The 19773-nt window shown below is 38.5% G+C and overlaps 1 protein-coding gene across 11 annotated transcripts in view; it reads left to right on the top strand.

Moving 5' to 3' along the window:
- Window positions 1–19773, top strand: part of CEP350 (centrosomal protein 350) — a 192455-nt gene that overhangs the window by 166281 nt on the left and 6401 nt on the right. The gene's annotated exons all lie outside the window — the stretch shown is intronic.

The raw sequence follows: 19773 nt of genomic DNA on the forward strand, positions 1-19773 counted from the left end.
GTAAATATTGGCTGTTAGCATATCATTATTGTTATCATCAGAACTTCAGCTGGATAGGATTTATTTGGTTTTTCAGTATATTTCTCTAACATTAGAAAGCGTTTGTCAAGAAAAAAGAAAAGAAATAGTTTTTTACCCTTTCTTTTTTTTTTTTTTTTTTTTTTTGAGACAGAGTCTTGCTTTGTTGCCCAGGTTAGAGTGAGTGCCATGGCGTCAGCCTAGCTCACAGCAACCTCAAACTCCTGGGCTCCAGTGATCCTTCTGCCTCAGCCTCCCTGGTAGCTGGGACTACAGGCATGCGCCACCATGCCCGGCTAATTTTTTATATATATCAGTTGGCCAATTAATTTGTTTCTATTTATAGTAGAGACGGGGTCTCGCTCTTGCTCAGGCTGGTTTTGAACTCCTGATCTTGAGCAATCCGCCCGCCTCGGCCTCCCAAGAGCTAGGATTACAGGCGTGAGCCACCGCGCCCGGCCTTACCCTTTCTTCTCTAGAAAAAGAATGCTATATAGTAGCAAACCTTAGGAACACTCAGATGTTACTTGATTCAGGCTTACCTCTAAACATTTTAATTTTGGACTTTCTATCTTGTCTGTATTAACATTTATATAATTAAAAAAGTGTAATGCTTAAATTTCAGTTTTCCCTTTGTATGTATCTCTATAGTGCTTCATTTACTCAGTAATAACTATATAAATTGTTTAGAGTTTTATAGTTTATCACTCTTTCTCATGCCTTATTTGATCCTTGCAATAATTGTATGAGGTGGGAAGGACTAATGGTAGTCTATGTTTTGCATATGAAGAAATTTAGATTCAAAGATGTTAAGTGACTTGCCCAGCAAATAAGAGCCAAGGTTTTAACCAACTAATTGTTCGTAGATCTTTGCCTCTCAAGAAGGTGAATTTGTTTTCATATTTCTATAATGTTTTAAGGTTTGAGTTATTAATTTCTAAGATGTTACTTCCTTTACTTCTTAGTAATTAGAGAAAAAAAATCATGCCAAGAGACATTCATCTAACCTGTCAGTTAAATTGATCATACTCCTATAAATTACCCATGTGTACATACCAAGTCAAAACTTGTGCTGATTAGAGAATGGTGGTACAATGGTAAGCAAAACAGACATAGACCCTGCCTTTGTGGATTTCCAGTTTGCTGGCAGAAACTAGCCGTTAACGTAATTTACACAAGTGTATAATTATAACTTAAGCAATAAAAATAGGAGAATAGGGAGCTGTTGTAAAAGCATAAACCAGAGCCAACTAATCTAATGAGGATGGTCAAGGCAGACTTCCCTAATGAAGTGGCAATTCAGCTCAAATCTTAAAGATGAATTAAAGCATTAACTGAACTCTGTGATAGAGAGAAGAACAATTTAGGGAGAGCAAACCACACGTGCAAAGACCTGAAATGGGAAGGTGTATGGGTTTGACCTGAAATGTCAGAGTAGCTGGAGAGTGAGGGAAGAGGTAGCATAAGGTAAAGCTGGAGAAATAGTTGAGCATTGCCTTTTAAGCCACATTAAGGATTTTGGATTTTATCTTAAAAACAAGGGGTTAAGCAAGAGAAATATAAGATTTGAGTTATAGTTTTAAAAAATCATAGAGGAATGCTTCAAAAGGAACAAGAACATGACAGAAGAAAAACCAACAAGAAGGGTATTACAAGTTAAGCATTCCAAATCTGAAATACTTCTGGTTCTAAGCATTTCAGATAAGGGCTACTCAACCTGTATAAATTAGAGATGGCTGCTTAGGGGTATTAAAGCAAAATGTCTTAGATAAATTTGCCTTGAAATAAGTCAAAGTAACTGAAGAAACTAGCACAGGTAGTATACCAGTTCAAAATGACAGAGAGAGCAAAGGTTTAGTACATAAGGCTTCCAGCTAGTTCCAGACTTGTACTTCACATGGTTATAAAAATGTCCTCTTAATAGTGGAAGGATTAAATATATTGGAGGGAGGAGGGCAGCAGTTTGGAGCCATCTTCAGACCTGAACTATTAATGAGAATTAACAAATAGTATATCTAAAAAATGAACAATAGGGCTGGGCGTGGTGGCTCACGCCTGTAATCCTAGCACTCTGGGAGGCCAAGGCGGGTGGATTGCTCGAGGTCAGGAGTTCGAGACCAGCCTGTGCAAGAGCAAGACTCCATCTCTACCATAAATAGAAAGAAATTAATTGGCCAACTGATATATATAGAAAAAATTAGCTGGGCATGGTGGCACATGCCTGTAGTCCCAGCTACTCGGGAGGCTGAGGCAGGAGGATTGCTTGAGCCCAGGAGTTTGAGGTTGCTGTGAGCTAGGCTGACACCACAGCACTCACTCTAGCCTGGGCAACAAAGCAAGACTCTGTCTCAAAAAAAAAAAAAAAAAAGTGAACAATAACAAGTTGATTTGTGCCAAATCACTTTTGTACCACTTTTGTACCAAAAAACAAAGTATCGTACCCTGACAGCAGAGGTTTCCAGCAAGTATCAAATACAGTCAGTTAAGCAAAGACATCTCTCCAGTAGTTATCAGAAAATTCTTAAATATTTAACAAACAAAATGTTTCTTTTGCAAGTGTAAGATTATTATAGCTTGGATGAGGGTGATGTCTGTGCATAACAATTGAAGAGATTTAGCAATCGGTAAACAATAACAAAATATATATTATGTGAATATCCCCTTTGGTGGTCATAAAATATTTTTTCAGCTTCCTATAGAGAAACCTGACTTAGACAGCTTTTTGCACGAATTCTTTCTTCTTAATGTTTAACAAAATGATTCTGTTAGCTTCTTGAGCTAACAAGCAATGCTCCTAAAACACAAAAACATTAGAATCTGCAAATGCTAGGATGGCCAAATCTAATAGTGGGATAGTGGGAGAGACACATAGTACAAAAATTTTTCCTTTAGTACAAAAGGGTCTCAGAAATAGGAGTTTTTTAAAGTTTTTAAAATAATATTATAAAAATATGTACATTTTAGAAAGTTTAGAAAATACTGATTAATCAAAAGAAGATAATCGTGATAATTTTACCACCTAGATAACTCTTAATATTAGATGACTCTTAATATCTCTATACAAAAAAGATTTGAGACTTTTTTGGATAGAGAATTTAAAACAAATTGAGATTGTAGTCTTCTTTTAGAAATCTGTTTTTACTTAATAAAATGTGGACATTTTTCTTTGTCATTAGTGTTCCTCTGTTTTATATTAATTTTTAACTTTATTCTGTTTTTTTGTGTGTGTATGGAAATACGGTAGTCCATCACATGGACATACTATATTTAGTCAATAATTTTTTGCTCTTTTAAACAACACTGTTATGATAAACATCTATTGTATATCTTTGCACATATTTTCAATAATTCCTTAGGATAAATTCTTAGAAACAGAATTGCTGATTAGAAGTACATGCAGAATGTTAAGATTTTTATTTGTTGGCCAGTTCTTCTCTGGGAAGGTTATATATTAACCAGCACTATATATGAGAGTGTGGTTTTTCTCACTTTTACCAATACTGGCTATTATCAATTTTTTAAATCTCTACTAAAAGAATGAGCTTATTTTTTCTACATAATTTTGTTACCATTTTGTTTTACTTGTCATTTGTTATTTTTCTAAGTCTTTTTCATATTTAATTATGAAATATTTCTGAAGTATGAAGAATAGAAAATAATATAGATACCATTGTTTCTGCATTCTGAGTTCAGTTGCTATGTACCTAAAGTATATACTCTGGCATTTCATTAACTTCAGGTCTTTAATGTAAAGTCTCAGTGTTTATCTAAAAATGTCTTTATTTCAACTCTTAGTTGAGTATAGAATTCTAAGTTGATAGCTCTTTTACTTCAGCAGTTTGAATATTTCATTGTAATCTGACCTTTCTTGTTGCTGTTGTAAAATCTGCTGCTGTCCTTTATGGGGAATTGGTCTTTTCTTTTTAGTTCCCATTTAAGATTGTGTGTGTGTGTACATATCTATTTGTTCTATATTTTTTCTGGCTGTGTCTAGGTAAGAATTTATTTTTATTCTGCTTTAGACTCATTGTGCTTATTGAATCTGTAGAGTCATATCTTTACTCAATTCTGGACAATTCTCAGCTATTGCCTTTTATAATAGTGCCTCTCTCCAATTTCTCCAATTCTTTATGGCCCTTCTTTAGACATATCTTTGGCTTTATTCTCTGTCCCCTAAGTAGTTGCAGGACTTCCTCTCTTTTAAATCCCTCTTTGTTCTGGAACTTAAGATTTTCCTTTCTTTCTCAAGATTTCTTTATGCATTACAATTATTTTTTGTTACAGTTTAATATAGCTACATATTTATATGAGGAGAACTTTTTTGCATTATTTTACTTTGCCATTTTTGCTGGAACTGACAATCTTGTCAGCTGCTAGTTTTCTTATGCAGAGTTTTTTTTTTTTAAATATACTCCAAGAGTTTTTCAAGTTTTATCTGTAAATAATAGTTAAATATTATAGTTCAAAAGAGTGTGAGAAGACAGCTTAGTATTTTGGTTAGCCTAATACTGTAGATAAAATGAAGTCATCTTTTCTTATAAAATTGATAGTTTTTATTATTTTTCTAGAGTTTTGACTATTGGTAATTTTGGTTAGGATCTGTAGTTTTAAAGATTTCTGAAACTTTCAAGGCTTCATTTAATATTTTTGCATGTAATGAACCTCAGAATTCTCTAATGGATTTTAGTGCCACTAAAACAGGTGAGGATGACATAAGCAGTTAAGAGCAAGGCCTCTGGAATCAGACTGCTTTTAAGGTTTCAATCTTGTTTCTACTGCTTACTAACAGTGTTGGGTAAGTTACCTCACCTCTCTATCTGTCTCAGTCTCCCCATTTTACAAATGGGGAGATTTGTAAAATCAGATGGAATCAGACTGCTTTTAAGGTTTCAATCTTGTTTCTACTGCTTACTAACAGTTTGGGTAAGTTACCTCACCTCTCTATCTGTCTCAGTCTCCCCATTTGTAAAATAGCAACCCCTTAGAGTTGTTGTGATGATTAACTGAGATATAACAGGTATTAAGTGGCATATAGGAAACTCTTAAGAATATTAGATGTTATTAATATAATTATTTTCATTGAGTTAGAGTAGTTTTCTTACTTGCACTTAAAGCTGTTTCAGCTGTAGTGTTTCACCTGCGCCTAATATAGCATTCTTGGCCAGGCGTGGTGGCTCACACCTATAATCCTAGCACTCAGGGAGGCTGAGGCAGGTGGATCGTTTGAGCTCAGGAGCTCAGGAGTTCAGGAGTTCAGGAGTTTGAGCTCAGGAGTTCAAGACCAGCCCGAGCAAAGACTGTGACCTTGTCTCTACTGAAAAAATAGAAAGAAATTAGCTGGACGACTAAAAATATATATAGAAAAATTAGCCGGGTATGGTGGTACATGCCTGTAGTCCCGGCTATTCGGGAGGTTGAGGCAGGAGGATTGTTTGAGCCCAACAGTTAGAGGTTGCTATGAGCTAGGCCGACGCCATGGCACTCTAGCCCAGGCAATACAACAGGACTGTGTTTCCAAAAAAATAAAAAATAAGGAAATATTGGGTCTAGATAGGATTACAATTTTAGATAGGCTGACTAGGGAAGATCTCATGGAAAAGTTGGAGCAATGTCTCTGCTTAATGACTTAATGACTCTATGACATTTATACAAAGGACTGAAGGAAGTGAGGAAATGAACCAAACACTCATCTGAGGAAAGAACATTCTAAGGAAAAGCTACAGTGGGCCTTGTACACTGAAAGAACAGTCACTATGTATGGAACAGAATGAGAGTTGGGAAAGGGTAGAAAAAGATGATGTTCCAGAGGTAAAGGGCATGGGAGTGGGGAGCCATGTAGGGTTGTGGTTTGAATGTATTCACCAAAGTTCACATGTTGGAAACTTAATCCACAATGCAACAGTGTTGGGAGGTAGGACCTATTAAGAGGTGATTAGGTCATGTGAACTCTCCCCTCCTGAATGGATTAATGTTATCTTGAGAATGGGCTTATTTATAAAGGTGAATTCGGCCCCCTCTTGCTTTCTTTCCCTTCCACCTTCTGGCATGGGATGATGAAGCATGAAGGCCTATGGCAGATATGTGTGGCCCCCTTGATCTTGGACTTCCCAGCCTCCAGAACTATAGGAAATACATTTATTTACTATATAAATTGCCCAGTCTCAGGTATTCTGCTATAGCAACACAAAACAGACTGCAACAAGGGTCCGATAGGTCTTAAGGACTTTAGTTTTTAATCCTAGTGAAACATTCAAAGTTTTGAGCAGGAAAATGACATAATCTGACTTAAATTTTAACAGCATCACTCTGGCCACTGTGTTGAGAATAGACTGAAGGAAGAGTGGGAAAGGTGGAAGCAAGGACATTTTTTTTTTAATTTTAGCTTATTATGGGGGTACAAGTATTAAGGTTACATATATTGCCCATTCCCACCCTCCCCCCTCGAGTAAGAGCTTCAAGCATGTCCATCCCCCAAACGTTGCACATCTTACTCATTGTGGTTGTATATACCCATCCCCTCCTCCGCCCTCCCACCCTCCTGTCACCCGATAAATGTTACTCCTATATGTCCACTTATGTGTTGATCCGTTAATACCAATTTGCTGGTGAGTACATGTGGTGCTGGTTTTTCCATTCTTGAGATACTTCACGTAGTAGAATGGGTTCCAGCTGTATCCAGGAATATACAAGAGGTGCTATATCACCATTGTTTCTTAAAGCTGAGTAGTACTCCATGGTATACATATACCACATTTTATTAATCCACTCATGAATTGATGGGCACTTGGGTTATTTCCCAAGTGCCCATATAGCAGCACAATTCACAGCTTTGCAATTGTGAATTGTGCTGCTATAAACATTCAAGTGCAGGTGTCTTTTTCATAAAGTGACTTTTGATCTTTTGGATAGATGCCCAGTAGTGGAATTGCTGGATCAAATGGTAGATCTACTTGTATCGCTTTGAGATATCTCCATATTGCTTTCCACAGAGGTTGAACTAGTTTGCAGTCCCACCAGCAGTGTAAGACTGTTCCTCTCTCTCTGCATCCACGCCAGCATTTGTTGTTTGGGGACTTTTTGATGAAGGCCTTTCTCATTGGAGTTAAGTGATATCTCATTGTGGTTTTGATTTGCATTTCCCTGATGATTAGAGATATTGAACATTTTTTCGTATGTTTGTTGGCCATTATTCTGTCTTCTTTTGAAAAGTTTCTGTTCATGTCCTTTGCCCATTTTTTGATGGGGTTGTTTTATTTTTCCTTGCTGATTTTCCTGAGTTCTAAATAGATTGTAATTATCAGCCCTTTATCAGATGTGTAGCTTGCAAAATTATTTTCCCATTTTTGTGGGTTGTCTGTTTGTTTTCTTGACGGTTTCTTTTTTTTTTTATTTATTTATTTTTTTTTAATTTTGGCATATTATGGGGGTACAGATTTTAAGGTTTCAATAAATGCCCATTTCCCCCTCTTGACGGTTTCTTTGGCTGTGCAGAAGCTTTTTAATTTGATCAGGTCCCATTTGTTTATTTTTGTTGCTGTCGTGATTACCTTTGGGGGCTTCTTCATAAATTCTTTGGCTAGGCCAATGTCTAGAAGGGTATTTCCAACATTTTCCTCTAGAATTCTAATAGTTTCACACCTAAGGTTCAAGTCTCCTACCCAGCGTGAGTTGATTTTTGTGACAGGTGAAAGGTGTGGGTCTCCTTTCAGTCTTCTACATGTGGCTATCCAGTTTTCCCAGCACCATTTATTGAATAAGGATTCTTTTCCCCAGTGTATGTTTTTATCTGCTTTGTCGAAGATTAGTTGGCTATATGAGGATGGTTTTATATCTGGGTTCTCTGTTCTGCTCCACTGGTCAATGTACCTGTTCTTGTGCCAGTCATAAGCTGTTTAATGACTATCGTCTTGTAGTATAGTTTGGAGTCTGGTAAATTGATACCTCCTATTTTGTTTTTATTGCCTAGGATTGATTTTGCTATACGGGGTCTTCTCTGGTTCCATACAAAGCGTAAAATTATTTTTTCTATATCTGTGAAAAATGATGATGGTATTTTGATAGGGAATGCATTGACACTGTAGGTCACTTTGGGTAGTATAGACATTTTAACAATGTTGATTCTGCCGACCCATGAGCATGGTATATTCTTCCATCTGTTTAAGTCCTCTGCTATTTCCTTCTTCAGTGTTTCATAGTTCTCCCTGTAAGAGGTCTTTTACGTCCTTAATTAAATATATTCCAAGTACTTTATTTTCTTTGTTACTATTTTGAAGGGAATTGAGTCTTTGATTTGGTTCTCACTTGTACTGTTGTTGGCATATATGAATGCCTCTGATTTCTGTGTATTGATTTTGTATCCTGAGACTTTACCAAATTCATTTATCAATTCAGGGAATCTCTTGGTTGAATCCTTGGGGTTTTCTCGGTATAATATCATGTCGTCAAGAAAGAGTGAGAGTTTGATCTCTTCTGCTCCCATTTGGACGTCCTCTATTCCGCTCTCTTCTCTGATTGCTATAGCGAGGACTTCCAGCACTATGTTGAACAGAAGTGGAAATAGTGGGCAACCTTACCTTGTTCCAGTTCTAAGTGGGAATGCTTTCAGTAGTTTTTCCCCATTCAGTATGATATTGGCTGTGGGTTTGTCATATATGGCTTGTATCATTTTTAGGTAAGCCCTATCTGTGCCTATTTTGTTGAGTGTTCTTATCATAAAAGGGTGTTGAATTTTGTCAAATGCTTTTTCTGCATCTATTGAGTGGATCATATGGTCTTTGTTTTTGCTTCTGTTTATATGGTGAATTACATTTATAGATTTGCATATGTTGAACCATCCCTGGGATGAAGCCCACTTGGTTGTGATGAATTATTTTCTTGACAAGCACCTGGATTCGATTGGGTAGGATTTTGTTGAGAATTTTTGCATCTATATTCCTAAGGGATATTAGTCTGTAGTTTTCTTTTTTTGTTGCATCCTTTCCTGGTTTTGTTATCAGAATTATGTTCGCTTCATAAAATGTGTTGGGAAGGATTCCATCCTTCTTGATGTTGTGGAATAATTTCTGCAGGAGAGGCACTAGTTCTTCCTTGTAGGTGTGGTAAAATTCGGGTGTGAAACCATCTGGTCCAGGACCTTTCTTTTTAGGAAGGTTTTTTATTGCTGTTTCAATTTCAGTGCTTGATATTGGTCTGTTCAGGAATTCTCTTTCTTCCTGGTTGAGCCTAGGAAGGCTGTGTGTTTCTAAGAAATTGTCCATTTCCTCCACATTTTCCAGTTTGTGTGCATAGAGGTTTTTGTAGTATTCATAAATTATATCTTGTATCTCCGTGACATCAATTATAATTTCTCCTTTATTGTTCCTGATGGAGCTTATTAGAGATTTTTTTTCTGCTTTTCGTTAGTCTAGCAAATTTTGTTTATTTTTTCAAAGAACCAACTTTTTGTTTTATTAATCTTCCATATAGTTTTCCTGTTGTCAGTTTCATTTAGTTCTGATTTGATCTTAATGATTTCACTTCTGCTAGGTTTGGGTTTGGTCTGTTCTTCTTTTTCCAGCTCTTTGAGATAATTTGTTAGGTTATCTATTTGTGATCTTTTAGACTTTCGGATATAGGCATTTATGGAAATAAACTTTCCTCTCAGGACTGCTTTAGCTGTGTCCCACAGGTTTTGGTAACTTGTGTCTCCTTTGTCATTTAGTTCAAAGAATCTTTTGATTTCCATCTTGATTTCCTCATTTATGGAAGTGGTCATTCCGCAGAGGGTTATTTAGATTCCATGACTTTGTGTAGAAATGAGAACTCCTGTTAGGATTCATTTCTACATTTATTCCATTGTGGTTTGAAAAGATACATGGTATAATTTCTATTTTTTTAAATTGTTTGAGATGTCCTTTGTGTTCTAGGATATGGTCAATCTTAGAGAATGACCCATGAGCTGATGAGAAGAACATATATTCAGTGATTTTGGGATAGAATGTCCTGTAAATGTCAGTGAGGCCCCTTTGTTCTAGAGTTCTGCTTAAGTCCATTATTTCTTTGTTGATTTTCTGTTTGGAGGATCTATCCTGTGCTGTCAGTGGGGTGTTAAAGTCTCCAACTATTACAGTGTTATTGTTTATCCATTTGTTTAGATCAAGTAGAATCTGCTTTATGAATCTGGGTGCACCAAGGTTGGGTGCATATATATTTAGAATTGTTATGTCTTCTTGTTGAACTGTACGTTTCACCATTATATAGTGACCTTTTTTGTCTTTTATTACTTGTGTTTATTTAAAAACTAAGTTATTTTCTTGTGTTTAAGAAATGCTTTTGTGTAAAGAGAAAAAGAAAAAAAAAGAAATAAAGTGTAAATATTTTTAAATAAATTTTAAATAAAAAAAAAGAAAAAAAAAGAAAAACTAAGTTATATCTGTAATCAGCACAGCCACGCCAGCTTTCTTTTGGCTTCCGTTTCCTTGAAATCTTGTTCTCCACCCCTTCACCTTTAGTCTAACTGCATCCTTGCAGGTTAGATGTGTTTCCTGAAGGCAGCAGACACTTGGCTTGTATTTTTTTATCCATTTGGCCAGGCTATATCTCTTGAGTGGGGAGTTCAAACCATTCACATTTATTGAGATAACTGATAGGGGGGCACATTTCTGTTCATTGTGTTGGGTTGAACTTTGTTGCTTTGTTTTCTCTCTTGAGCCATTGTGGTTTCTGGGCTTTGGTCTTTAGCTTTTGAGTAGGTTTATATTCGTAAATGTTTATTGTGCTGATCCATGGGTAACACTGTTTTGAGTACTTCTTGTAGGGCTGGTCTTGGTGAATTCCTTCAGTCTTTGCTTATTTGAGAATGTCTTGGTTTCTCCTTTGTATTCAAAACTTAGTTTTGCAGGGAATAAGATTCTAGGCTGGGCATTATTCTGTTTCAGAAGAGTGAGAATGGGGCCCCAGTCTCTCCTTGTTTCAGTAGAGAAGTCTGGTGTTATTCGGATTGGCTTTCCTTTGTATATAACTTGCTTCTTTCACCTTACAGCTCGTAGAAGGGCCTCTTTAGTTGATATTTTGGTCAGTCTGATGACTGCATGTTGTGACGTCTTCCTGTTTGCATTGAATCTCCCAGGGGTCCTCTGAGCTTCTTAAACTTGTATATTGAGATTTTTACCAAGGCCTGGGACTGATTTATTTAATTGGAAGGTGTTATCTTCAATCTCTGAGATTCTTTCTTCTGTTTTATCTACCCTGTTCTTGAGGCTTTCAACTGTGTCTTCACTTCCAGGAGTTTGGTTAGACTTTTCTTCATTTTTTCCATTTCTTTAGTGAAGTTTTGTTCCAGGCCTTGGAGTCTTTTTGCGTTTTCTTTGTGTTGATTATCCAATTTTTCTTGCAACTCGTTGAATTTTCTTACGATCCATGCTCGAAATTCTTCTTCTGTCATTTTAGTGGTCCGATTTTGGTTGGTGTCCATTTCTAAGGGGCTTTATTACTCTTTGGGGGTGTGCTTTCTGTTTGAGTTTAATATTTCCAGAGTTCCTTCGCTGATTTCTTGCCATCTGGATCAGTTGTTGCTTCTTTCCTTTAGGTTTTTGTTTGGGTATTGACACGCCTCGTTTAGTCTCTAAGCCGGTAGGTGGTGTTTGTGGGTGAGACTCGACCACACGCTGTATGATGAGTCAGTAGGTGCCGTGAAAAGGGTGTGCAGAATGTCCTCCCTGTCAGTAGGTGGCGCTTGCTTGGAGGAACAGGCTACACTGTTGTTTTTGTGTCCTGTAACCCGCTCTTATTCCTCGGAAGAGGCACTCTAGTGCCTCTGGTGGTCATTGGGGCCCTGGGACTTCGGGTGTGTCCTTTTCTCCCCATCAGTGAGGGCTGGTCTGGGAGTGAGTCTGGGCGGAGCTGGGTTGGGTAAGCCTGCCCTCAGGCACCACCAATGCTGTTAGCAGGGGTCAAAGTTCTGTTCTCTGCTTCCAGGAAAAGCTTTCAGGGAAGGGCTGGAATGGCCCCGCTCAGTCAGAAAGTCTACATGTGTGGTGGGGCTGTCTGAGAACCGCAGTCTAGAGCAGGCCTCACTCCTTTCCACCCTCCCCAACTCTGCGGCTACTCCTGGGCCTCTCCCAGCAGGCCAGACCTCACACCTCCGGGTCTCCCCTTGCTGTGATGCTGGCTGTGAGGTTCCCTGTATAGGATCGCCGCCTGGGCTGGGTGCACGGCTCCCCTTTTGGAGGAGGGTTGCCCTCTAGGATGCTGATCTGTCCCTCAACGCACACACACCTCAGTAAGCTGTTCACAGATATCCCTTCTGTGCCCCGGGCAATGCGAGGCCTGGGTGCAGGGGATCTGGTCTGCAGGTCTGACCTCTGGGCCCCAGAGTTCAATCCCTGACCCCACCAGGGAGAGGAGTGCCAGTCCCAATTCACCCACGGGAGCCCAAGCTGGTCGATGTCTCTCAGCCTCAGGGTCTACCCCGTTCTCCTAGGATCACCATGCCAGCAGCGTCTGGGAGGGCTGGCGAGTAGGAAGCTCACACACTGATTTCCCCTTAGTCAGCTGTAGGGCCCCAGAAGGGAAGGTCCCGTTCCCTGGAGGTGCCTCTAACTGGTGACTATATTGTCTCTCTCGGTAGCCCCAGATAGGGATGGGGGAGGGAAGAAGGAGGCAATATGGTGCCTGCTGCGCTCGGCTCTGTGCACACAGAGGTGCCCGCGGGAGTTGGGAGCCTGGTGCCGCGTCCGCTACAGGCTTAGTGGTCGCTGGCAGTGGCCATCTCTGGGCTGGTGTCTGCAGGTCTCTCCCACCCGCTGGGGAGCCCACCAGCAGTCCGAGATGCAAGGGAGGTGAAGGTAATCGCAACACCTACCCTTGCCGCTGGTCTCCAGGCTGCTACGGAGGTCTCTGCTTCCAGTTCCCTCCGCAACCTCCTCCCGTGTAGTCTCCCGTGGTCTCACGTACCCCTCCTTCCGACCCTAGTCCGATGTATGCTCGTCTTCTTCTTTCTTTTGATTTCTCCTAGAATCTGTGTTTTCTGCTGAGACGCTCTGTCTGGCTGTGTTTCTCGTCCGCCATCTTGATTAATCTCTTGGGAGCAAGGACATGAGTAGAATATATGAGTCTGGAGTTTAAGCACGAGTGCTAGGCTATAGATATGATTTGGGGAGTGGTGAACATGTAGATGATAGTTAAAGCCATGAGGCTAAGAAAGTGTAGCTGAACAGAGACGAGGTCCATGCACTGATTACTGGAGCATTCCAGTGTTTCAAAGGTTAAGTAGGTGAGGAGGAACTAACAAAGGAAACTGAGAAAGAGCAGCCAGTGAGATAGAAGAAAGCCATGTAAAAGTGTTTCAGGGAAAAGCGAGAGATAAACTGTGTCCAGTGCTACTAATGGGTCACTTAAGATAGGAACTGAGAATTTACCTTTGGATTTAGCAAAGTGGAGGTCATTGTTAATCTTAATACAGGTGGTTTTGGTAGTATGGATGAGACAAAAGCTTAATTGGAGCGGGTTCCGTAAGAGAAAGAGATTAGGGAGACTAAAAATGGACACTTCAAAGTGGTAACAAGAGTGTTATTTTATCTTAGAAGAACTATGCAGTTTGTATGCTAATTGGAAAGATTCAATAGAGAAAATGTATGATGCAGGGGAGAGAGGACAGCAGTATCCCTGAGTAGATGGGATGGGGTCCACACAGTGGAGAGGTTGGCCTCAAAGTTAATATTTTAAAAAATTAATATTATTTTTAATTGACAGGTAATTATTGTATACATTTATGGAGTACAGTGTGATGTTTTTTGTTTTGTTTTGTTTTGTTTGTTTTTTGGTTTTTTTTGAGACAGAGTCTCGCTTTGTTGCCCAGGCTAGAGTGAGTGCCATGGCGTTAGCCTAGCTCACAGCAACCTCAAACTCCTGGGCTCAAGCAATCCTCCTGCCTCAGCCTCCCAAGTAGCTGGGACTACAGGCATGCACTACCATGCCCGGCTAATTTTTTCTATATATATTAGTTGGCCAATTAATTTGTTTCTATTTATAGTAGAGACGGGGTCTCGCTCTTGCTCAGGGTGGTTTCGAACTCCTGACCTTGAGCAATCCGCCCACCTTGGCCTCCCAGAGTGCTAGGATTTCAGGTGTGAGCCACCTCGCCCGGCCTGATGTTTTAATATATGTATACAATTTGGAATGATTAAACGAAGCCAGTTATCTATCACCTTGCTTACCTATCATTTTTTATGCAATGAGACATTTGAAATTTTACTCTTAGTTATCTTGAAATATACATTATAATTGATTATAATCACTCTGTTGTGCAACAGATCTCAAAACTTATTCCTCCTATCTATCTGAAAACTTTTACTCTTTGATCAACAACTCTATATTTCCTCCCTCTCCACACCCCTAGCCTCTGGTAACCATCATTCTACTCTCTTCTTCTATGAGTTCAAATTTTTCAGATTCCACATATAAATCAAATCATGCAGTATTTTTCTTTGTGTTCCTGGCTTATTTCACTTAGCATAATGTCCTCCAGTTTCATTCATGTTATTGTAAATGACAGGATATCCTTATTTTTAGTATTCCATTGTATATATAATATACGTTTTCTGTATCCATTCATTTGTTGATGGACATTTAAGTTGATTCTATATCTTGGCTATTGTGAATAATGCTGCAGTGAACATGGGAGTGCAGATATCCCTTCAACATATTGATTTCAGCACCTTTAGATCTATATTCAGAAGTGGGATTACTAGATCTTATCATAGTTCTGTTTTTTTAGTTTTTTGAAAAGCCTCCATATCATTTCTACTGTGGCCGTGCTAATTTACATTCCCACCAACAAGGCTTCTCTTTTCTCTGTATTCTTGCCAACACTTATCTTTCATCTTTTATATAAAAGCCAATCCAACAGATATGAGGTGGTATGTGATTTTAATTTGTATTTCTCTAATGATTAGTGATGCTGAGGATTTTTCTTCTTGTGCCTGTTGGCCGTTTGTGTGGCTTTTTTTGAGAAACATCTGTTCAGGTCCTTTGCCCATTTAATCAGGTTATTTTTTGCTGTTGAGTTGAATTCCTTATATATTTTGGGTATTAATTCTTTATCAGATGTATAGTTTGCTGATATTTCCTCCCATTCTGTTGGCTCTCTCTTCACTTTGTTAATTGCTTCTTTTACTGTGCAGAACTTTTTAGTTTGATGGCATCCCATTTGTCTACTTTTGCTTTTGTTGTCTGTGCTTTCAGGGTCATATAAAAAAAAATCGCTGCTTGGACCAATGTTATAGAGCTTTTTCTCTATTTTTCTCTTGCAGTTGTACAGTGTCAGGTCTTATGTTTAAGTCGTTAATCAATTTTGAGTTGATTTTTGTATATGGTATAAGATAAGGATCCAATTTCATTCTTCTGCCTGTGAATAGCCAGTTTTCCCAGCACTGTTTATTGAAGAGACTGTCCTTTCCCCAATCTGTGTTCTTGGCACCTTTGTCAAAGATCTATTGACCATAATTGTATGGATTTATTTCTGGGCTTTCTATTTTATTCCATTGGTTGATATGTCTGTTTTTATGCCAGTACCATGCTAGTTGTATTACATTTGTTTATAATAGATCTTAAAATCAGGTAGTGTGATGCCTCCAACTTTGTTCTTTTTGTTCAATATTGTTTTGGTTGTTTGGGGCCTTTTGTAGTTCCATACAAATGTAAGGATTATTCTATTTCTGTGAAAAATGATATTGGATTTTTTTTTTTTTTGAACAGGGTCTCACTGTATCATCCAGGCTGGAGTGCAATGGCCTTATCATAGCTCACTGCAACCTCAAACTCCTGGGCTCAAGCAATCCAATTGCCTCAGTCTCCTGAGTAGCTGGGAATACAGGTGCATGCCACAATGCCCAGCTAATTTTTCTATTTTTTGTAGAGGGGGGTCTCATTCTTACTCAGGCTGGTCTCAAACTCTTGGCCTGAAACAATCCTCCTGTCTTAGCCTCCCAAAGTGCTAGGATTATAGGCATGAGCCACCACACTCAGCCAATATTAGAATTTTGATAAGGATGGCATTAAATCTGTAGATCACTTTGGATAGTATGAACATTTTCACAATATTAATTCTTCCAATCTATGAACATAGGATACCTTTTCATTTATTTGTGTTTTCTTGAATTTCTTTCATCAGTGTTTTAAGTTTTCAGTATATAGATCTTTCACCTCCTTGGTTAAATTTATATCTAAGTATTTTAATTATTTTTGTTGCTATTGTAAAAGGGATTGTTTCTTAATTTCCTTTTTGGATAGTTTGTTATTACTATATAGAAATGCTACTGATTTTTGTATGTTGATTTTGTACCCTGTAACTTTACTGAGTTCATTTATCAGTTCTAATAGTTTTTGGTGGAATCTTTCGGATTTTCTATGTGTAAGATCATGTCATCAGCAAATGGAGACAATTTCACATCTTTCTTTCCTATTTACAATGTGTTTTTTTTTTTTTTTTTTTTTGAGACAGAGTCTCACTTTGTTGCCCAGGCTAGAGTGAGTGCCGTGGTGTCAGCCTGGCTCACAGCAACCTCAATCTCCGGGACTCAGTGATCCTACTGCCTCAGCCTCCCGAGTAGCTGGGACTACAGGCATGCGCCACCATGCCCGGCTAATTAATTTTTTTTTTTTTTTTGTATATGTATTTTTAGTTGGTCAATTAATTTATTTCTATTTTTGGTAGAGACGGGGTCTCGCTCAGGCTGGTTTTGAACTCCTGACCTTGAGCAATCCACCCGCCTCGGCCTCCCAAAGTGCTAGGATTACAGGCGTGAGCCACCACGCCCGGCCTACAATGTGTTTTATTTCTTTCTCTAGCCTAATTGCCTTGGCTAGGACTTCCAGTACTATGTTGAAAAGTAGTGAGTGTGAGTTTCCTTGTCTTATCTCTGATCTTAGAGGAAAAGCTTTCAGCTGTTCATTGTTGAGAATGATGTTAGCTGTGGGTTTGTCACACATGGCCTTTATTGTGTTGAAGTACATCTCCTCTGTCTCTAATCTGTTGAGAGTTTTTATCATGAAAGGGTGTTGAATTTTGTCAAAGCTTTTTCTACATTTATCAAAATAATAATATGATTTTTATCCTTCATTTTGTTAATGTGGTGTATCACATTTACTGCCCGGGCTAGAGTGCCTTGGAGTCAGCCGAGCTCACAGCAACCTCCAACTCCTGGGCTCAAGTGATCCTCCTGCCTCAGCCTCCTGAGTAGCTGTAACTACAGGAATGTGCCACCACGCCTTGCTAATTTTTTCTATATATTTTTAGTTGGCCAAATAATTTCTTTCTATTTTTAGTAGAGACGGAGTCTCGCTCTTGCTCAGAATGGTCTCGAACTCCTGAGCTCAAACCATCCTCCTGCCTTGGCCCCCCAGAGTGCTAGGAATTCAGGCCTGAGTCACCACACCCAGTCTCAATCTGAATCTTAATTGCCTTTTAAAACAGATATAACATGATAAATTATTATACTAAACATTTCATAATAACCAGTTGGCTCTTCTAGATTAAGAAAATGTATATTTTAGCTATTGCTTGGGCTAGGAAGGTCACTAATCAGTCTAACTATAGATGTGTTTTAGGCATTATTTTAGGTGAATAAATACAAAGACTATTTTTTTAGACATAAGGCCTATGTTAGCCAAAAATGAAGAAAAATCTTTCAGCTCTAGTCCTCATTCACTGTTTCTTTATCTCTTCACAAAGACATTGATTAATTTACTTCTTAGGTTAGCTAAGAAAAGCTATTTTTGGCAGTATGTTCTCAAAGTATATATGATATGGAAGGAGTAACAAGTAATTAGACCTACTTTTGTATGTTCTTTCTGTACAGTGGCCTTTGAAAATCTCTTTACTATAGATAGAATTGCACATAAAATGACAAGTCCTATAGTGAAACCATCTAGCTAATGATTGAATCTCCTTTACAACCTATGATCTGATAAGATACTTGAAAGCTCCTGAGTTTCTCTTATCTATAAGTTCCTTCTCATATTAAGCCTAGATTGATTTTCACATAATTAATTACAGTTTGATTCTATAGCTTTGGGGCTTTACATAACAATTTGAATTCTTCCTATACCCTTTTGAAGCAGCTATTATGTTTCACTTGAGTCTTTTCTACCTTTTAAGTATTGGAATTCTCTCCTATTTTCTGATGTGGTTTTGAGCCCCTTTAATATCAACTGTCAGTGTTTCTCCTTAAATACAGTGCTCTGAATTGGCCAAACAGTATTTCACAAATTGTTTAATTAGTATAGTCAGACAGCTTCCTTTTTTCTAGATAGTATATTTTGATTAGTGCAGTTTATGATTACATTTCTTTTGTTTATTTTTAGCTATATCATACAGGAGCTTAGCGAACCCCAAGACCAAAATCCCAGCCTCTATTTCTGTAGTGATTTTTTGCATCTTGTTGTAGGATCTTATTTTATTCCTTCATCTTGTTAAATTTAGCCCATCATTTCAGGCTACCAACACATTTTGGGGTTCTTTCTTTGAACATGTTATTATATTTCCCAGCTTCATGTCATCTCTAAAATTGTTGTACCTTCCTTCATCTAGGTCATTGCCAAAAACAGTGAACTAGACAGAGTCAAAGGCAACCTTTCAGTACCTTCTATTTGCGCTATCCTAGTCACTGGGGAATTATAAATAAAAAGAAATAACCCTTCAGGAACTCACAGCCTGGTGGGAGAACAGATACACATAATGTAATTCAGCACGGTAATTGCTAAATGGAATATGAAGAAGGTGGAATACGAGCACAGAGGTAAAGCCTCCTGAGTCTTCCGGGCAGAAACTTTCTTCCAGGTTGATTGATAGCTGTCCTTTAATCAAAAAAGTACAAATCTGGGCCGGGCATGGTGGCTCACGCCTGTAATCCTAGCACTTAGGGAGGCCAACGCGGGAGGATTCCTTGAGCTCAGGAGTTTAAGACCAGCATAAGCAAGAGTGAGACACCCATCACTACCAAAAATAGAAAAAATTAGCTGGGCATGGTGGCATGCTTCTGTATTCCCAGCTACTCGGGAGGCCGAGGCAGGAGGATCGCTTGGGCCCAGGAGTTTGAGGTTGCAGTGAGCTATGATGACGCCACTGCACTCTAGCCTGGGTGACAGAGCAAGACTCTGTCTTAAAAAAAAAGTACGAATCTACCCCACTGACCTGTCTCTATTTCTCCATCTTGTTCACAAGGCTGTGGTACAAGACCCTGGCATCTGCTTGCTGAAATCAGGCCACATTCTATCTACCACATTTCTCTATTCCACCAGCCTAATGCCTGTTAAAAAAAGAAAAAAGAAAGAAAAAAAAGGATGTTATTGTTAGTCTCAGCTTTAAATGTGATTTAATTGTTTCTATATCATATGTATTAATTTATAGAGAAACAAGTATGTCTTCAGGAGCGGGGGAAATGTGTAATAGACTCTAAAGATCAGAAGGAAGAAACAGGCAGATTTATAGGCTATGAGATTCCTCAGTTGCTATAGTTGAAGTTCCGAATTATGCTTGGGGCTTTCTGATGGCCAAAGTAAAAAACATCATGTTAGTTCTCAGTGAGTGACTGAGAGAGAAATAGTTCCTGTTCTGAAGGAGGAGCAAAGCTTTTGCCAATACCGAAATCTTATATTTCAGTGTGGGCTGCATTGAGGTTACACTGAGAGAGATGAGGAATAAACGTTGTAAGCATTTATTTCTATTGCAAGCATGAAAAAGATTTCCTTAGGACAGTGTTTCCTAAATGTTGTACT

This window comes from Microcebus murinus, chromosome 2, assembly GCF_040939455.1.
Source record: "Microcebus murinus isolate Inina chromosome 2, M.murinus_Inina_mat1.0, whole genome shotgun sequence".
Lineage (NCBI taxonomy): Eukaryota > Metazoa > Chordata > Mammalia > Primates > Cheirogaleidae > Microcebus > Microcebus murinus.